The sequence below is a fragment of the Dermochelys coriacea genome, chromosome 1, assembly GCF_009764565.3.
Source record: "Dermochelys coriacea isolate rDerCor1 chromosome 1, rDerCor1.pri.v4, whole genome shotgun sequence".
In the NCBI taxonomy this organism is placed as follows: domain Eukaryota; kingdom Metazoa; phylum Chordata; order Testudines; family Dermochelyidae; genus Dermochelys; species Dermochelys coriacea.
This window is the reverse complement of record NC_050068.2, coordinates 68,760,110-68,777,524: the sequence shown is the minus strand read 5'-3', so window position 1 is coordinate 68,777,524 and position 17,415 is coordinate 68,760,110. Positions and strand designations below refer to the sequence as shown.

At 39.8% G+C, this 17,415-nt stretch overlaps 1 long non-coding RNA gene across 1 annotated transcript; it reads right to left on the bottom strand.

The window, feature by feature from the left end:
- Positions 1–2,348: 2,348 nt before the first annotated feature.
- Positions 2,349–11,195, bottom strand: LOC122457612. Its single transcript, XR_006277249.1, has 3 exons — positions 11,123–11,195; positions 10,418–10,419; positions 2,349–2,424 (listed from the first exon to the last, which is right to left on the bottom strand). It is a non-coding gene; the product is annotated as an uncharacterized LOC122457612 (long non-coding RNA).
- Positions 11,196–17,415: the final 6,220 nt, after the last annotated feature.

Here is a 17,415-nt window from a genome sequence, read left to right as displayed (position 1 = left end):
CGCCGGCCCACTTCCCAGATACCAATAGGATTACTCTCCTGTAGCCATCTGGCCTGATCCTGTCAGAATATACATGAGGAAATATATAATGTTGCATACCATTGTAAATATTATGGTATGCTAGGCTTAATATTGCAATAGTTTCAAATTCATCCTGAAACTTTGTCAGTGTTGGAGACATTTTTAGAACAGAAGGAAATACATCTTCCATAGGTCCTTTTTTTGAGATAAAATATTTTTTACAACTAACTTACATTTAAAAATCTTTAGCAGTTGCCTTCTTCTCTGGAAGAAAACATAAAATCATTGCTGTAAAATTGGTAGATGACACCGTGATTTGGCAAAGTGATAAATAATGATGGGGGCAGGTCAGTTATACAGATCTGGATCACTAGTTAAGGGGGGCTCATTAGAACAACATGCATTTTAGTACAATCAAATACAAAGTCTACATCTAGGAACAAAAAAATATAGGTCACATTTTTCAGATGGAGATGCTGGAAGACAGTGACACTGAAAAGGGTAATAATAGATACCCAACTGAACATGAGCTCCCCGTGTAATGTTAAATCTAAGAGGGTGAACGCAATCTTTGGATACATAAGCATGGCAATAATAAGTAGTTCTGGCGATGTGATGCTACCTCTGAATACAACATTGGTGAGTCTATTACTGGAATACGGAGTCCATTTCTGGTGTCCACACTTCTAAAAGCAGAAAGTGTTCAGACAAGAGCTGCAAGAATTATTTGAATTCCAACAAACCTGCCTTACAGTGAGAGACTTAGAAAGCTCAATATGAAAAAGAAAAAGTCACTGTTTCATCCAGACCATCTTTGCAGCTTTGGACAAATTTTCTAGATTCCTGTCACTGGAGCCATCTCCCTTAATTACTTTCATTACAAATCACGAATTTACCCCTAGGAAATATCAAAGTGACTTTTTTTGTGGGTAAAGAGCTGAGATTACTGAATTCAGGCAGCTGTTCCTGGCTACTGATTTGAGATCATACCAAGAGGTATGAAATAATGTAAATAATATGAAGATCCAATAGTTTCAATATTTACAAGTCAAACATGTTATTCTGAAATCTGGATACTAGAAGGCTGTATCTGGACTTTTCTTTAACCACATTTGAGGAGTTGACCCAGGTGAAAACTGGAACAAAAGATTTAATTCTTTATACAATTTTAACTGAAAAAGATGTTAAGTAAACAACCCAGATGAAAAGATAGGAGAGTGAATTGACAAAGAAACTAATCCAAATGAATGAGTCTTTATATGGGAAAGGGGATATACATCTTCAATTTGTGTAGCTCATGAAGAAATTTTTATAAATTACTGTACAGATGGTATTTGACTCCAGTTAAGATCCACCATATTTTTGCTACTAGGGAGGCGTTCTGTTGAAAAGAAAAGAACAACATATTTGCACATGTGGATGTTGTGTCCAGGGCTGGCAATGCTTCAACAAACAATCCTCCTGCAAAAAGAAGAAATTCTAAACAGTTCTGGGATGAAATTTTAGAGACTCATCTTTTTACAAAATGACAGCTTCCTAGAGAGTATTTTACCTGTTTACTTAATGCTCCATAAAAGAATCAATATTTTAAATTGAATGACAAATTAATGTATTTTTTATTGTTAGCAGCCAGATTTTGTATTGTACATTATTGGAAAAATGTGACTCCGCCTGTGAAATTGTGGTATAGTAAAATATGGACTATCTTTGTTATGGAAAAGCTTTCACACCAACCACATGCACAAAAGAAGTACCAAAAAGAGGATGATATATTTAGAAATGTGGTCACCCTTTTATCATATTCAGAGGTGGAGGGCTCCCCAGCCAGCAAGTCAGAATCTTTCACCAGATTCTTTGAATATTTACCTGACCCTGAATAAGTAATAAGTGATGTACGATGCAGTATATTAACATTCTGTTGTAACTTGGCTTAATAAAAAAAGTTCAAAAATAATAATTAATAGCTTCCCCACCACACCACCTGTTTTGTTAATAGGAAACAAAATGAAGTTGAGAGAGACCTAATACAAGTTGTCCCAACTGAAAACAAGTTGAAGAAGGCTAGGCTACGTTGATATTGACATGTACAGCAGAGACCCAACAGTTATATCAGTAGGATGACCCTTGCAATGATGGACAGAAGATGACCTAGGGGGAGGCCAAAGACTCGATATGTGGGCCAGATATCAACAGACCTCTCTTGTTATTGACACCTCATCAATTATTGGGAGTGGACCACATCTACCTTGATTGAATTGGCCCTGTCAACACTGATTCTCCACTTGTAAAGTAACTCCTTTCTCTTCATGTGTCAGTATATTTATGCCTGCATCTGTAATCTTCACTCCTGCATCTGAAGAAGTGGGTTTTTTACCCATGAAAGCTTATGCCCAAATAAATCTGCTAGTGTTTAAGATGCCACTGGACGCCTCATTATTTTTGTGGACACAGTGGAGCTGTTTCATTTTATACCACATGAGGATCTGGCCCAATCTTTTTTTTTTCTACATGCCACTTCCTCTTACTAAATCCACTCCTTTTCACAATCTTGGCAATAAAGATCCAACATTCCTATGTAGACCTAATGAAACCTAAATCAGGCATTTATTTTTGAAAGGTTCTAATGTCTTTTTGAACCTAGAGCCAAATCCTGCTTCCATTGAAAACAATGAGACTTCAAGGAGAGTAAGAACAGTGTCCTTGCTTGTAAGTTCCTTGATACATGGACCATGTTATGCATGACACAAATGATGGCATATAAAAACATTAATAATAAATGGGTGTTGCATTTATTTATTGCTTTGCTATTTACTATTTCAGACTTTGCTACACTCAAATATTCCCCCAAAGAATTATGTAATCTGACTATTTTCCTTTGAATATTTTTAATATCATATTGCCCCAATCTACAGTATTTTACATTTCTCAGTGCTGACGTGCATAAGCCATGTATCTGCCCAGGCTTCCAGTCTATTCAAGTAATTTTGAATTATATTGCCCTCTTTTGTCAGTGACTAGTAGACCTGTTTCAGGACATTTTATCTCTTTATTGCACATTCCTAGCTCCAGGTTATTGCTATGCAAAGTGAACAGAACTGTTTCTAATACTGATCCTGGGGCATTCCCTTCCTCTCTCTAAATATTTAGCAATTACCCTCTATCTTTGAGTTCCAAGCCAGTGCAAGCAAGTAGAACATCTCTACAATCTATTTGTTATCTTGCAGACCCTACATTTTCAAAGTACGGTTTCATCTACACAATTTACTTCTCTAATAGGAACTGTGTAGCTAACAGCCTGTGTACTGAATAGAAAATGCATAAGAAAGTTAATTATATCCCTGTCTTTCCTTCTTCAGCTTTTTGTTATTTCTTTAAAATAAATCAAATGGTGGCTACAGCCTCCTTTTTGTGAAATCGTACTGACTATCCTTAATTAAATTATAGCTTTCTGGGTGTTTCCCTAGAAACTAGCCCTGATTAGTGTTTCTAGTATACTCTACTTCATAAATCAAGTATACAAGTCTCTCATTTCTTGAAATTTCCTTAACTTCTTGTTTAAATGCAGCTGGTACATGAATTTCTCAAGTCCATTAGTTCCAGCACCAGCTTTCAAATACATCTCTACAAGGATCCACATTTGCCACCACCACTACCCACTCCCTCACCTTGAACCCATCAACTTCTTGGCCAGATTAGAGAAGAAGGACCATAATGTATGCCCCAATAACCAAACAAATTAAGGATCCAATGCTTTCCTCCAACAGCAAAAAGAAACATAAGCAAGAGAGGAGAGTCTCTGCCAGCCCCTGAGGACCTCTGAGATAAGCAGAGTGCAACCATGCTGCTCCTAGGCCATACCTTGTGATGATCTGCTCCCCCACACTTACAGCAGGAAATCCTCCCACATTGCAGCAAGGCTCCCTTAGGAGCCATATGGCCATTGATGCAGTCTTCCAAGGCTGTGCTCTACTACCCTATTCAATAAATGTGGAGGGTATAGAAAGGAGTAGCTGCACATGATATGGGACTTTCTCAGATGAAATTTTCTGAGTACTATTGGAAACATGACACAGAGAGTTGCAACAATTTGATTCCTTCCCATTTTACCCTGAAATCCCTCCCCAAGTTCACTGTGGAGTGTCTCCACCACATGGAATTGCTGTGGAGGTTCAAAACATGACAACCTGTAGAAATACCAACCTCTTCTATGCCCCAGTCCCACCTGCTCTGTTTCACTGAAGGTACCTACTGAGGAGAGCATCAAGTCCCACATTAATAGGTAGTATAATAGACAATGGAAGTGCCTGGGGGAGGGGGAATATAAAAGAGAACAAAGAGTAATATAATCAAGAAACACATCTAAAATATTTCATGTTGATGCCCATATACAAGCCTGTCATGGAATGGCGTTGTCTGTGAACTTGAGTTTTAATGGTATTTCAGTGCAACAGAACATATTGCTATATTACTAGTCAGCATTCACTGAAAGTTACTGATCAATTGGGATAAGAAGGAAACAACAAAGTATCTTTTGGGAAAAGATGGGAACAAAATGTCACCTCCATACCGTTGTCTCCCTTGGGGAACATACATTTGAGGAAATAATACTTTTTTCAGCAGTGAGAAATGCTTGCTAATTGCTTGTATTATCTGGTTGTCTGTGTTTCACAACAGGTAGTAGATTAATTGTAACTGGCAGACAGAGACATAAATACACAGGGGGGAAAAATATAATTTCACTGATTACCTTCAAGCCCTTAATAAAAGTAGTTAAGACCTGATTTAAAAGCTTTCCCTCCAACAGTAATGGCTTATTTGTCAGATTTTATTACACTGTGTTGAGAGTCATGCGGTAAAGTGCTTAGCGTTTAGTGCTAAATGTTGAATTTTTTCCATATGTTTATATTTTGGCAAACACTGGAGAAATTGTCCTTAAGACTGGCAATACAAGAGGGAATATCAAATGTCTAAAACAAAGTCAAGCTTTCAAATACAGTTCCCAAATTGGCACTTACTTACTCCTAAAGAAAAAGCTATGGCATTTTATAAACAATAAATATCAATGACTATCTTATTCAACATTAAAAATTGGTTACATTATGTTAATTCTAAATGAATATTTTATGAATAATCAGGATATGTTTTCCTCAGTATATAGTTACCTAAGGAGTTATGGCCTTATCCTGTAAATTCTCAAGGAACTTCATGGGGAACTTAATGGAAATTCCATGCATGGATGTCTTTGCAGGTAAAATCTAGCCCTTATGTTTGTTACATTTTAATCCCAATAAACTATTTAAAGGTCTCTTTAGTGAAATTCAATAACGGTTCAATAAACACATGTGTATCTGGTGCCCTTTAAGGTTTCAGTCTAGCTCCTATTAAAGTCAATGGAAAGACACTCATTGACCTCAATGAGAATTGGGTCAGGTTCTCAGTGAGTTTCTTTTTAAAGAGTTAGTGTCCAAATCTCTTTCATGGAGTTTCATTGCATCATTTGGTTAATGAGTTGGGATGTTTTTGTTTGTCTGGTAAATTTTCTCTAGGTTAATTTGGACAGAATAGGAGAGGGGAAATAAATTGAGCAGTCTGTCCCCTCATATAAAGCATATTTCAGAGTAAAGCTGGTTGGAAAAATACAGACAAAAGGGTTTTGTTTTTTTTTATTTTGTCAGAATTTACCAATTTACTGAAATGGAAACAGTCTGTGAAGACATTTTGATTTCAGTGAAGTTCCTCCAGAAACAAGGCAGGACCCCTCTGCTGGGCAACTTTCTAAAACTGTCTGGTGTTGTACCAGCTCACTTGCCTGGTTCCTCTAAAGGCCATTTGCTGAGCTGCTGGAGAGTCCAGACTTCCAGGGACTGCAGTTCCAGGACAATCAGCCAGAGAGGCTGCCCAGAAGTCACAGACCCCTGGTCTTCCAGAGTCTGTGACTCTAGAACAGTGAGCCAGGTAGACTGGCCCTGGGTCAAGGACCCTTGGGCTTCCAGAGAGTGTGGCTCCGAAGCAGTCAACCAGGTGGACTGTCCCAGAGTTACCCCAGGGTTTTCCCTTTCATCATGAATTTTGTAATTTGGGTGTTTGTTCCTAATAGAAACAAAACCAAATGTTTATATATTGAAAACTTCTGAAACAGAATTACCTTTCTCCATACAAGTTTACTTTGGAGTACAGATTGTTAGCAAACATATGCCATATGAAAATTATTTCTATCTACCTATGAGCTAGCTATAATTCAGCAAGTATTTCATTTGTTTATAATAATGTTCAGTGTATTTACATTAGTGTGAACTCATATAGAATCTAATAAAGATGAAACCAGTAGGCTTCTATAAAAAATACCCTAAAAACTATAAAAACTTTAATAGATAATTATATTATTTCTTTAACACATTTTTATTTACAAAATATCCCCAAAATAGCTCAATGTACACAACAGCAAAATACCTCATATTTAAAATGGAATAATAATATTCAACTTTAAAGGTGTTACAGTTTGTACTTTTAGGTGTACCAATTAGTTGTGACTGTGCAACTAGTTCAGCTACTGGGCATTCACTGCATGTACAGCAACAGTTATTTACACAGTATTTACTTAATATATAGTGTATAAACCAACTAGGGATTATTTTCAAAAAGCCAGGTGTACACAAAAATAAATGTCCCATTTTTCATATAGTTACTGCAATTGTGTGTGCAAATGTTCAGCTGTGTGTCTAACTGGCCATTTACTCATGTAAAAAATGTAACAATTTGTATATGCAAGTGTGATAATTGCATCCAAAGATGTAATTGCACACTACGCTTTTTTTAATAAAGTGTTATTAATACTAGGGCTGTCGATTAATCTCAGTTAACTCAGGCAATTAACTCAAAAATTAATTGTGATTAAAAAAATTAATTGTGATTAATCGCACTGTTAAACAATAGAATACCAATCGAAATTCATTAAATATTTGTGGATGTTTTTCTACGTTTTCAAATATATTGATTTCTATTACAACACAGAATAGAGTAGTTTCTAAACTAAGGGCTGGGGGGAAGTCGACAGGTATAGAGGAGCATGTGTTTCAGATAGAGATATCACTGGAAGTATCTATTAATGGAGATTCTATATGTCCTAGTAAGGAGTAAAGGATGGAAGATAATAAAATACAGGAAGTATCTGTTGAGAAACAGTCAAATGGAAGAAAGTCCCATTCAATTACATCATGTAATAGTAAACAGCTAAAACGTGACAAGTTTTTAAAGTGCTTGTATACCAATCCTAGAAGTCTAAATAATAAGATGTGTGAACTAGATTGTATTAAATGAGGATATTGATATAATAGGCATCACAGAAACTTGGTGGAATGAGGATAATCAATGGGACACAGTAATACCAGGGTATAAAATATATCGGAAGGACAGAACAGGTTGTGCTGGTGGGGGAATGGCATTATATGTGAAAGAAAGAGTAGAATCAAATGAAGTAAAAATCTTAAATGAACCACACTGTACCCTAGAATCTCTATGGATAGTAATTCCATGCTCTAATAATAAAAATATAGCAGGAGGGGTATATTACCGACTACCTAACCAGGATGGTGAGAGTGACTGTAAAATGCTCAGGGAGATAGAGAGGCTATTAAAATTTAAAAACCTCAGTAATAATGAGGGATTTCAACTATCCCCATATAAACTAGGTACATATCACCTCAGGACAGGATGCAGAGATAAAGTTTCTTGAGACCTTAAATGACTGCTTCATGGAGCAGCTAGTCCTGGAACCCACAAGAGGAGAGGCAGTTCTTGATTTAGTCCTAAGTGGAGCACAGGATCAGGTCCAAGAGATGAATACAGCTGGACCGCTTAGTAATAGTGACCATAATAAAATTAAATTTAACATCACTGTGGCAGGGAGAAGACCACAGCAGCCCAACACTGTAGCATTTAATTTCAGAAAGGGAAACTACACAAAAATGAGGAAGTTAGTTAAACAGCAATTAAAAGGTACAGCACCAAAAGTGAAATCCCTGCAAGCTGCATGGAAACTTTTTAATGACACCAGAATAGAGGCTCAACTTAAATGTATATACAAAATTAAAAAACATAGTAAGAGAACCAAAAAAGTACCACCGTGACTAAACAACAAAGTAAAAGAAGCAGTGAAGGGCAAAAAGGCATGCTTTAAAAAGTGGAAGTTAAATCCTAGTGAGGGAAATAGAAAGGAGCATAAACTCTGGCAAATGAAGTGTAAACATATAATTAGGAAGGCCAAAAAAGAATCTGAAGATGAGCTAGCCAAAGACTCAAAAAGTAATAGCAATTTTTTAAAGTACATCAGAAGCAGGAAGCCTGCTAAACAACCAGTGGGGCCAATGGACGATCAAGATGCTAAAGGAGAACTCAAAGATGATAAGGCCACTGCGGAGAAACTAAATTAATTCTTTGCATTGGTCTTCATGGCTGAGGATGTGAGGTAGATTCCCAAACCTGAGCCATTCTTTTTAGGTGACAAATCTGAGGAACTGTCCCAGATTGAGGATATTTGGAACAAACTGATAAACTAAAAAGTAATAAAATCACCAGGACCAGATGGTATTCACCATCTGAAGGAACTCAAAGGTGAAATTGCAGAACTACTAACTTTAGTCTGTAACCTATCATTTAAATCAGTTTCTGTACCAAATGACTGGAGGATAGCTAATGTGATGCCAATTTTTAAAAAGGACTTCAGAAATGATCCCAGCAATTACAGGCCAGTAAGCCTGACTTCACTACCGGTCAAACTGGTTGAAACTATAGTAAAGAACAAAATTGTCAGACACATAGATGAACATAATTTGTTGGGGAAGAGTCAACATGTTTTTTGTAAAGGGAAATCATGCCTCACCAATCGAATAGAATTGTTTGATGGAGTCAACAAGGTGGATCCAGTGGACATAGTGTACTTAGATTTTCAGAAAACCTTTGACAAGGTCCCTCACCAAAGGCTCTTAAGCAAAGTAAGCTGACATGAGATAACAGGGAAGGTCCTCTTATAGACTGGTAACCGGTTAAAAGATAGGAAACAAACGGTATGAATAAATGTTCAGTTTTCAAAATGAGAGAGAGATAAATAGTCGTGTTCCCCAAGGGTCTGTACTGGGACCAGTGCTATTCAACATATTCAATAATAATCTGAGAAAAGGGGTAAACAGTGAGGTGGCAAAATTTGCCGATGATACAAAATTACTCAAGATAGTTAAATCCAAAGCTGACTGTGAAGAGTTACAAAGGGATCTCACTAAACTGGGTAACTGGGCAACAAAATGGCAGATGAAATTCAATGTTGATAAAGGCATTTTAATGTACATTGGAAAACATAATCCCAACTATACATAAAAAGTGATGGGGTCTAAATCAGCTCAAGAAAGAGATCTTCGAGTCATTGTGGATCGTTCTCTGAAAACATCTGCTCAATGTCCAGTGGCAGTCATAAAATCAATCAGAATGTTAGGAACCACCAGAAAAGAGATAAATAATAAAATAGAAAATATCATAATGCCACTATATAAATACATGGTACACCCATACCATGAATACTGCATGCAGTTCTGGTCGCCCCATCTCAAAAAAGATATATTAGAATTAGAAAAGGTGTAGACAAAGGGAACAAAAATTATTAGGGGTATGGAACAGCTTCTATATGAGGATTGAAAAGACTGGGACTGTTCATCTTAGAAAAGAGATGATTAAGAGACAAGATGATAGAGGTCTATAAAATCATGAATGGTAGGAGAAAGTGAATATGAGGGAATATTTATCCCACATATAAGACAAGAACTAGGGGTCACCAGAGGAAATTAATAGACAGCATGTTTATAACAAACAAAAGGAAGTATTTTTTCACACAACGCATAGTCAACATGTGGAACTCTTTGCCAGAAGATGTTGTGAAGGCCAAGATTATAACAGGGTTCAAAAAAGAACTAGATAAATTCATGGAGGATAGGTCCATCTATGGCTATTAGCCAGGATGAACAGGAATGGTGTCCCTAGCCTCTGTTTTCCAGAAGCTGGGAATGGGTGACAGGACATGGATCACTTGATGATTATGTGTTCTGTTCATTCCCTCTGGGGAACCTGGCATTAGCCACTGTTGGAAGACAGGATACTGGGCTAGATGGACCTTTGGTCTGAACCAGTATGGCCGTTCTTATGTTAACAAAAAGTGTACAGTATTCACTTAATATTATTATTTTTATTACAAATATTTGCATTGTAAAAACAAAAGAATAGTATTTTTCAGTTCTCCTCGTACAAATACTGTAGTGCAATCTCTTTATCATGAAAACAACGAGGAGCCTGGTGGCACCTTAAAGACTAACAGATTTACTTGGGCATAAGCTTTCATGTGTAAAAACCCGACTTCTTCAGATGCAAGCTTATGCCCAAATAAATCTGTTAGTCTTGTGACAAAGTTTTTCCTCTACCTTGGTGGATCTTGTGCTTATTGGTGAATTTGCTCGCCTTGGAGCTTCACGGCAGCCCTTAGTTTGGCCGTTTTCGTGAACCCACAGTCCAGGTCAACTCCTCCTGTGTCTGACCAGGAGTTCGGAGGTTTGGGGGGAACCCGGGCCCGCCCTCTACTCCGGGTTCCAGCCCTGTGGAATGCAGCTGTCTAGAGTGCCTCCTGGAACAGCTGTGCGACAGCTACAACTCCCTGGGCTACTTCCCCATGGCCTCCTCCCAACATCTTCTTTATCCTCACCATAGGACCTTCCTCCTGGTGTCTGATAATGCTTGTACTCCTCAGTCCTCCAACAGTCTGTGTTCTCACTCTCAGCTCCTAGCGCCTCTTGCTCCCAGCTCCTTATACGCGCACTATAAACTGAAGTGAGCTCCTTTTTAAACCCAGGTACCCTGATTAGCCTGCCTTAATTGATTCTAGCAGCTTCTTGATTGGCTGCAGGTATTCTAATCAGCCTGTCTGTCTTAATTGTCTCCAGAAGGTTCCTGATTGTTCTGGAACCTTCCCTGTTACCTTACCCAGGGAAAAGGGACCTACTTAATCTGAGGCTAATACATCTGCCTTCTATTACTCTCCTGTAGCCATCTGGTCCGACCCTGTCACAGTCTTTAAGGTGTCACCAGACTCCTCATTGTTTTTATGGATACAGACTAACATGGCTACCCCGATACTTTTTTTTGCAAAAGTGTAATTTACAAATGTATTTTTTTTTATTACACAACTGCACTCAAAAACAAAAACATGTAAAATTTTAGAGCCTAGAAGTCCCCTCAGTCCTACTTCTTGTTCAGCCAATTGCTCAGACAAACAAGTTTGTTTATTTTAAGGAGATACTGTTGCCAGCTTCTTATTTACAATGTCACCTGAAAATGAGAACTGGCATTTTGCATGGCACCTTTATAGCTGGCATTGCAAGGTATTTATGTGCCAGAAATGCTAAACATTCATATGCCTTTTCATGCTTTGGCCACCATTCCAGAGGACATGCTTCCATGGTGATGATGCTCATTAAAAAAATAATGCATTAATTAAATTTGTGACTGAACTCCTTGGGGGAGAATTGGTTTCAGAGTAGCAGCCGTGTTAGTCTGTATTTGCAAAAAAGAAAAGGAATACTTGTGGCACCTTAGAGACTAACAAATTTATTTGAGCATAAGTTTTCGTGAGCTACAGCTCACTTCTTCGGATGCATTCGGTGGAAAATACAGTGGGGAGATTTATATACACACACAGAGAACATGAAACAATGGGTTTTATCATTCACATGTGAGCTGTAGCTCACGAAAGCTTATGCTCAAATAAATTTGTTAGTCTCTAAGGTGCCACAAGTACTCCTTTTCTTTTGGGGGGGGAGAATTTTTTGCTCTATTTTACCCATTTCTGCCATATATTTCATCTTATAGCAATCTCGGATGATGACCCAGCACATATTGTTCATTTTAAAAACACTTTCGCTGCAGATTTGACAAAACACAAAGAAGGTACCAATGTGAGATTTCTAAAACTAGCTTCAGCACTTGCCCAAGGTTTAAGAATCTGAAGTGCCATCCAAAATCTGCGAGGGATGAGGTTTGGAGTATGCTTTTGGAAATATGAAAAGAGCAACACTCTGATGCAGAAACTATAGAACCTGAACTACCAAAAAAGAAAATCAACCTTCTGCTGGTGGCATCTGACTCAGATGATGAAAATGAACATGCATCAGTCTACTCCGCTTTGGCTCATTTTCGAGCAGAAACCGTCACCAGCATGGACGCATGTCCCCTGGAATGGTGGTTGAAGCATGAAGGAACATATGAATCTTTAGCACATCTGGCACGTAAACATCTTGCGATGCTGGCTACAACAGTGCTATGCAAATGCCTGTTCTCACTTTCAGGTGACATTGTAAACAAGAAGTGGGCAGCATTTTGTAACCAAACTTGTTTGGCTGAACAAGTAGAACTGAGTGGAATTGTAGGCTCTAAAGTTTTACATTGTTTTATTTTTGAATGTAGGTTTTTTGTACATAATTATACATTTGCAAGTTCAACTTTCATGATAAAGAGATTGCACTACAGTACTTGTATTAGGTGAATTGAAAAACAGTATTTCTTTTGTTTTTTACAGTGCAAATATTTATAATAAAAAATAAAGTGAGTACTGTACATTTTGTATTCTGTGTTGTAATTGAAAATGTAGAAAACATCCAAAATATTTAAGTCAATTGCATTCTATTATTGTTTTATAGTGTAATTCATTGTACGAGTAATCATGATTAATTTTTTTAATCGTGCAATTAATCATGATTTTTTAATCACTTGACAGCCCTAATTAACATGTGTTTAAATAAAGTGGGCTAGATCCTATGCTGCTAAAAATCAATATGGCTTCCACTGAAGTCAATGGAGCTATGTGATTTTACACCAACTGAGGATATGGTCCAATATATTTAAAATAGTAGATTATCAAAGGAAAGCAATAGCATCCTGTGTTTATAAGTAATGAAGGCATTAATGTGAATGCTTAGCCATCAATGAAAATGTGATATATTAAAACACTGCAGATGCCAGGAATACAAAACATGTTGTTAAAGTTATGTTCAGTGTTTTATTTCTAAAGCATAGGTTATATGCTTGGTAAAATCAGTAATTTTCTAATATTAAAATATTTAAATGTATATTCAAAAGTTGTTCCAAATGTCATACTGAAGTGAAAACAAATTAAAATGAATTTAGTAATATACCAAGCAATTTATTTCTGTAACTGAGTCAAAATTACAAAACACTATTAATTTCAGCTGCAATGTTTATTAATTTCTATTGTTTGCTATGCAAAATACTGTTTCACTATTTTTAATATATCATCCTAAATGGCTTCCTTCCACCCTCCTGCCTTAATTTAGGCTACGACCTTATATTAAGGGCCATACTTGTATTATGGCATCACTTAGAGCAGTGGTTCTCAAACTTTTTTTCTTCACAGCCCACTTGAAAATTGCTGAGGGTCTTAGCGGACCACTTAATGGTCTTTCCAAATGCTGTTCGTACCATTAGCTAACTATTGTAAAGCGCTTTGGATAAAAAAATTAATAATTATCTTTTTTTGTTCTATAAATAAAAGCACACAACTCATAATTTAATATCAGTAGTCTTACCTTTTTAATGGGATGGATGTGCCCTCTCTCCCCTGCCACAACAGCCACAGAGCTGAGACTGAGAAGGAGGGCCATCTCTCCCCGGCAGCAGCAGCCCTGGAGCTAGGAACAGTCGCCCCTTTCTCTGGCAGCCACAGCCCTGCATGTCCCAAATTCCCACACCCCCTCTTCTCACCCCACTTCCCCCTCCCACCTACCCCTTATTCTCCCCAAGGCCACCACCTCACCTTACATGCGTGTCTTCTCCAGGGTCCAAGCACCTAATTAGTGGAACCACACCTGCGCGGCTCCACTAATTAGCTGGGTGGCCCTTCATTCTCTCATGTGCAGCTGCCCAGGCACGCACCTTAGAGGGAACTATCCGTGGACCACCTGAATGGAGCTCGCAGACCACTGGTGGTCCGCAGACAAGAGTCTGAGAACCTTTGACATAGAGGCCTCAACAAAGCTTGAGACCCCAGTGTGGAAGGTGCTGTACAAACACAGAGCTGTAGACTTCCCTGCCTCATAGAGCTTACAGTTTAAATAAACAAGACAAGCAAAGGGTATCAGAAAGGAAGTATTATTATGCCCATTTTACAGATGGGGAACTGAAGCACAGAGAGAATAATGTCTAGTCTATACTATAAAGTTAGGTCAATGTAAGCCACCTTGCATCAACCTGTTTGAACATATGTCCACACTAAAAATTGTCTCAGGCCAGTGTAAGCACCCTGGTGTGGCAATGCAATAAAAAACACATTCCTGAATCTGCGCTGAGCAATGGTCAACTTACTGAGGTCAACACAGTGTGAGTGTAGACACTGTGTGTCTGTGTTGGCCCTAACAGTCCTCCGGCAGCTTTCCCAAAATGCCCACTTCCCTGCAACAGTGACCGCTCTAGTCACAGTTATGAACTCCACTGCTCAGGGGTCAGAGAAACCTTTTTCTGATTGCCCAGCTTGGCAAGCACACCTAGCAGCTCTCTTATGTTGCATGCAACTCCACAGCCGATCATACTGACTCCACCCTGTAGATGCACTCCTGTCTGGAGTAGGTAGGACGCCTGTGGGGAAAAGAGGCTGTGAAGGCACAGCTATGGGCTAGCCAGAGAAACAAAAAGATTTGACAGGGGATGCAGCCAAAGGAGTACCACAGGGCTCAGCAGCAGTGCATCGTGAAAATGAAGGAACTAAGCTGAAGACCTGCCATTTTTACAATGAGCCGCATGCTATACTTGGTAGAGACCCCATCATCGTCCCCCCAGACCTCCATGAATCCTTCAGATGAGCCTGAGACAGAGGCCGCTGCTATGAACAGCAAGGAGTGGGCAGATGAAGCCATGGTGGACACAGCCACGCAACAAGCCAGGACTAGTTCAAGACTCCATCACAATCTAGCTAGTCCCACCAGCACAGAATGGACAAACATGATGAGGGGAAGGGATAACAGGTAGGGCCGAGGGGTTCAGAATGTGGCAGGGGACTCTGGGCTGAGTCTGCGGCTGGGGGTTGGGGTGAGGGAGGGGGTTTGGTTACTGGCAGGGAGTTTGGGTACAGGAGGGGGCTCTGGGCTGAGCCTGGGGCAGGGGATTGGGGTGTGGGCAGAGGTGAGGGCTCTCTGAAGGAGTTTGGGTGCAGAAGGGGCTGGGGCAGGGGGTTGGAGTGTGAGAGGGGTTCAGGGTGCAGGCTCCCGCAGGGTGATTCTTACCTTGGGCGTGTAAGGGGACTGTTGCCCTCTTACTAACATTCAGTGGGGGTGTTTTGATTGGCTAGCTCCAAATACTAAAATGGGAAGGGTCTATGGGAAACCAGGACCCTGAGACTGACAGTCTCCAGGAACAATGGGGAGAGACCAATGCTCCAGGTCAGCCTGAATGACAGGGCGGGCAGGCTAATCAGGGAGTCAGGAGGCCAGGGAGGTCCCGTCCTCCCTGTGAGCTGGATTTGCCTGAGTCAGACAGAGTGGGGCTGAGCTAAGAAGAAAGCAGGAGTCCAAGCTAAGCTGCGGGGCAGAGCCATCCCAGTTCCAGAGGTATCAGAAAAGCAGCCCAGAGAGAGCAGACCCTGTCCTGGGAGCAGAGATGCAGCCTCAAAGCTAGAGGCACAGCCCAGAGAGAGCAGACTTGCCCTGGGAGCAGAGCTGCAGCAACTAAAGTCAGAGGGGCCAGAAAAGCAGCCCAGAAAGCAGGTCAGTGCTGGGAGCAGAGTCACAGAAGCAGCCTGCAGAGCAGAACTGTCCTGGGATCAGAGCTGCAGCAACCAGAGGCAGAGGGGCCAAATGAGCAGCCCACTAGGTCAGACCACCCAAGTCCTGGTCCCTTATACACTGCCCTATAGTCATACCCATGGAAAAGGAAACCAAAATTTTATTGTTTCATGCAATCAAAATTCCTTCGTCTCCCTTCCACCCATGCTCTGGGCAGACCATACTCACTGTGGCTGGGCTGAGAAGCGATGCTGTGCAGAGGTGCTCCAAAGCTGACATGTCAGTAGGCATGTCTTATTAAAAGTTTATATGGGAATAAAGGAAGGGGGTTCTGAAACTATTTTTCCCTTTCTGTTGTGACTGAAAATATAGAGATGTGTCTGTCTATTTTTTTTCAGCCACTGTTACCGTTGCTGCCTTGAGGTTTGCCCCCTCAACATCTGCAGAACACCTAGTACTGATGAGGAGGAGAAAGAAGAGGACTAGGGAAGATATGTTCAGTGAGATCTTGCAAATCAGTGTTGCCTCCACCTGCGAACAAAGAGCCTGGAGAGCCAATATGGCAGACAGCATGGAGAAGAACAGACCAGACAGGAGAGAGGCCCAGGAAAAGGACAGTGAGATGCATCAGTACATAAGGGGTCTTCTCAAGCAGAAAACCCAAACCCAACCCTTGTTGGCCTTCAAGTCCAAAATTCCTAGACTCGCCATCCTTTGCGGTCCTTAGAGATCTCCATGTTAGCAGCTCCTTGCACCTGCCGCCCCAGAATAACATGCGACATCACAGGCTATATCCTTACCCCTACCACTCCACTCCGGGGGACATCAAGGAAAACCACAGCTTCATTGACCTGTAAGAACCACAGTTGGTTTATGAGTAGCCAAAATGGACTATATTTGTGCACTGAAAGCAACAGAAATGTTTGCTGCCTTTCGAATTTTAAAGTTTTGTTCTGTTGATTTATGTTAAAACTTTGTATTGCATTGCTTTGTTTTTGCACATTGTATTTCTGCATTGTTCACACTCACTTAATTTCTATTTTCTGAAAATGAAATTATCTTTATTAGTTCACAACACACATTGCAGAATGCACAGTGCAACTCACAGCACCCAATACTTGTAAATGTGTAAAGCACCATAGAACCCTTAGGTTCAAGAAACCACACAGTATATGTGTAACCCACACACCTTGTGGGTGTGGTGTTCTGTCCCATCGAGTGGCACCAAGACCACTTAGAGCCAACTGACTCCACTTGTAATGCCAATAGACTCTGGTCCTTGGCGGGCGGAATTGAACCTGGGACCTCTGGAGCTCAGTGCATAAGCCTCTACCGCATGAGCTAAAAGCCAACTGCCTCTTAACTAAGGCTGTAGAGCAGACTCATTTAACTCTCTATAAGCGGTCTTGGTGTCACTAGATGGGACAGAACACCACACCTAGAAGGTGTGTGGGTTACGTATGTAGAATACAAAGAAAGCATAGCATAATTCATAAACACAGTTCATAAACACAGTAAAACACAGTTTAATATTTATAAATTGCAAGCACTATTCAATTCCTAGCAGTGCCCA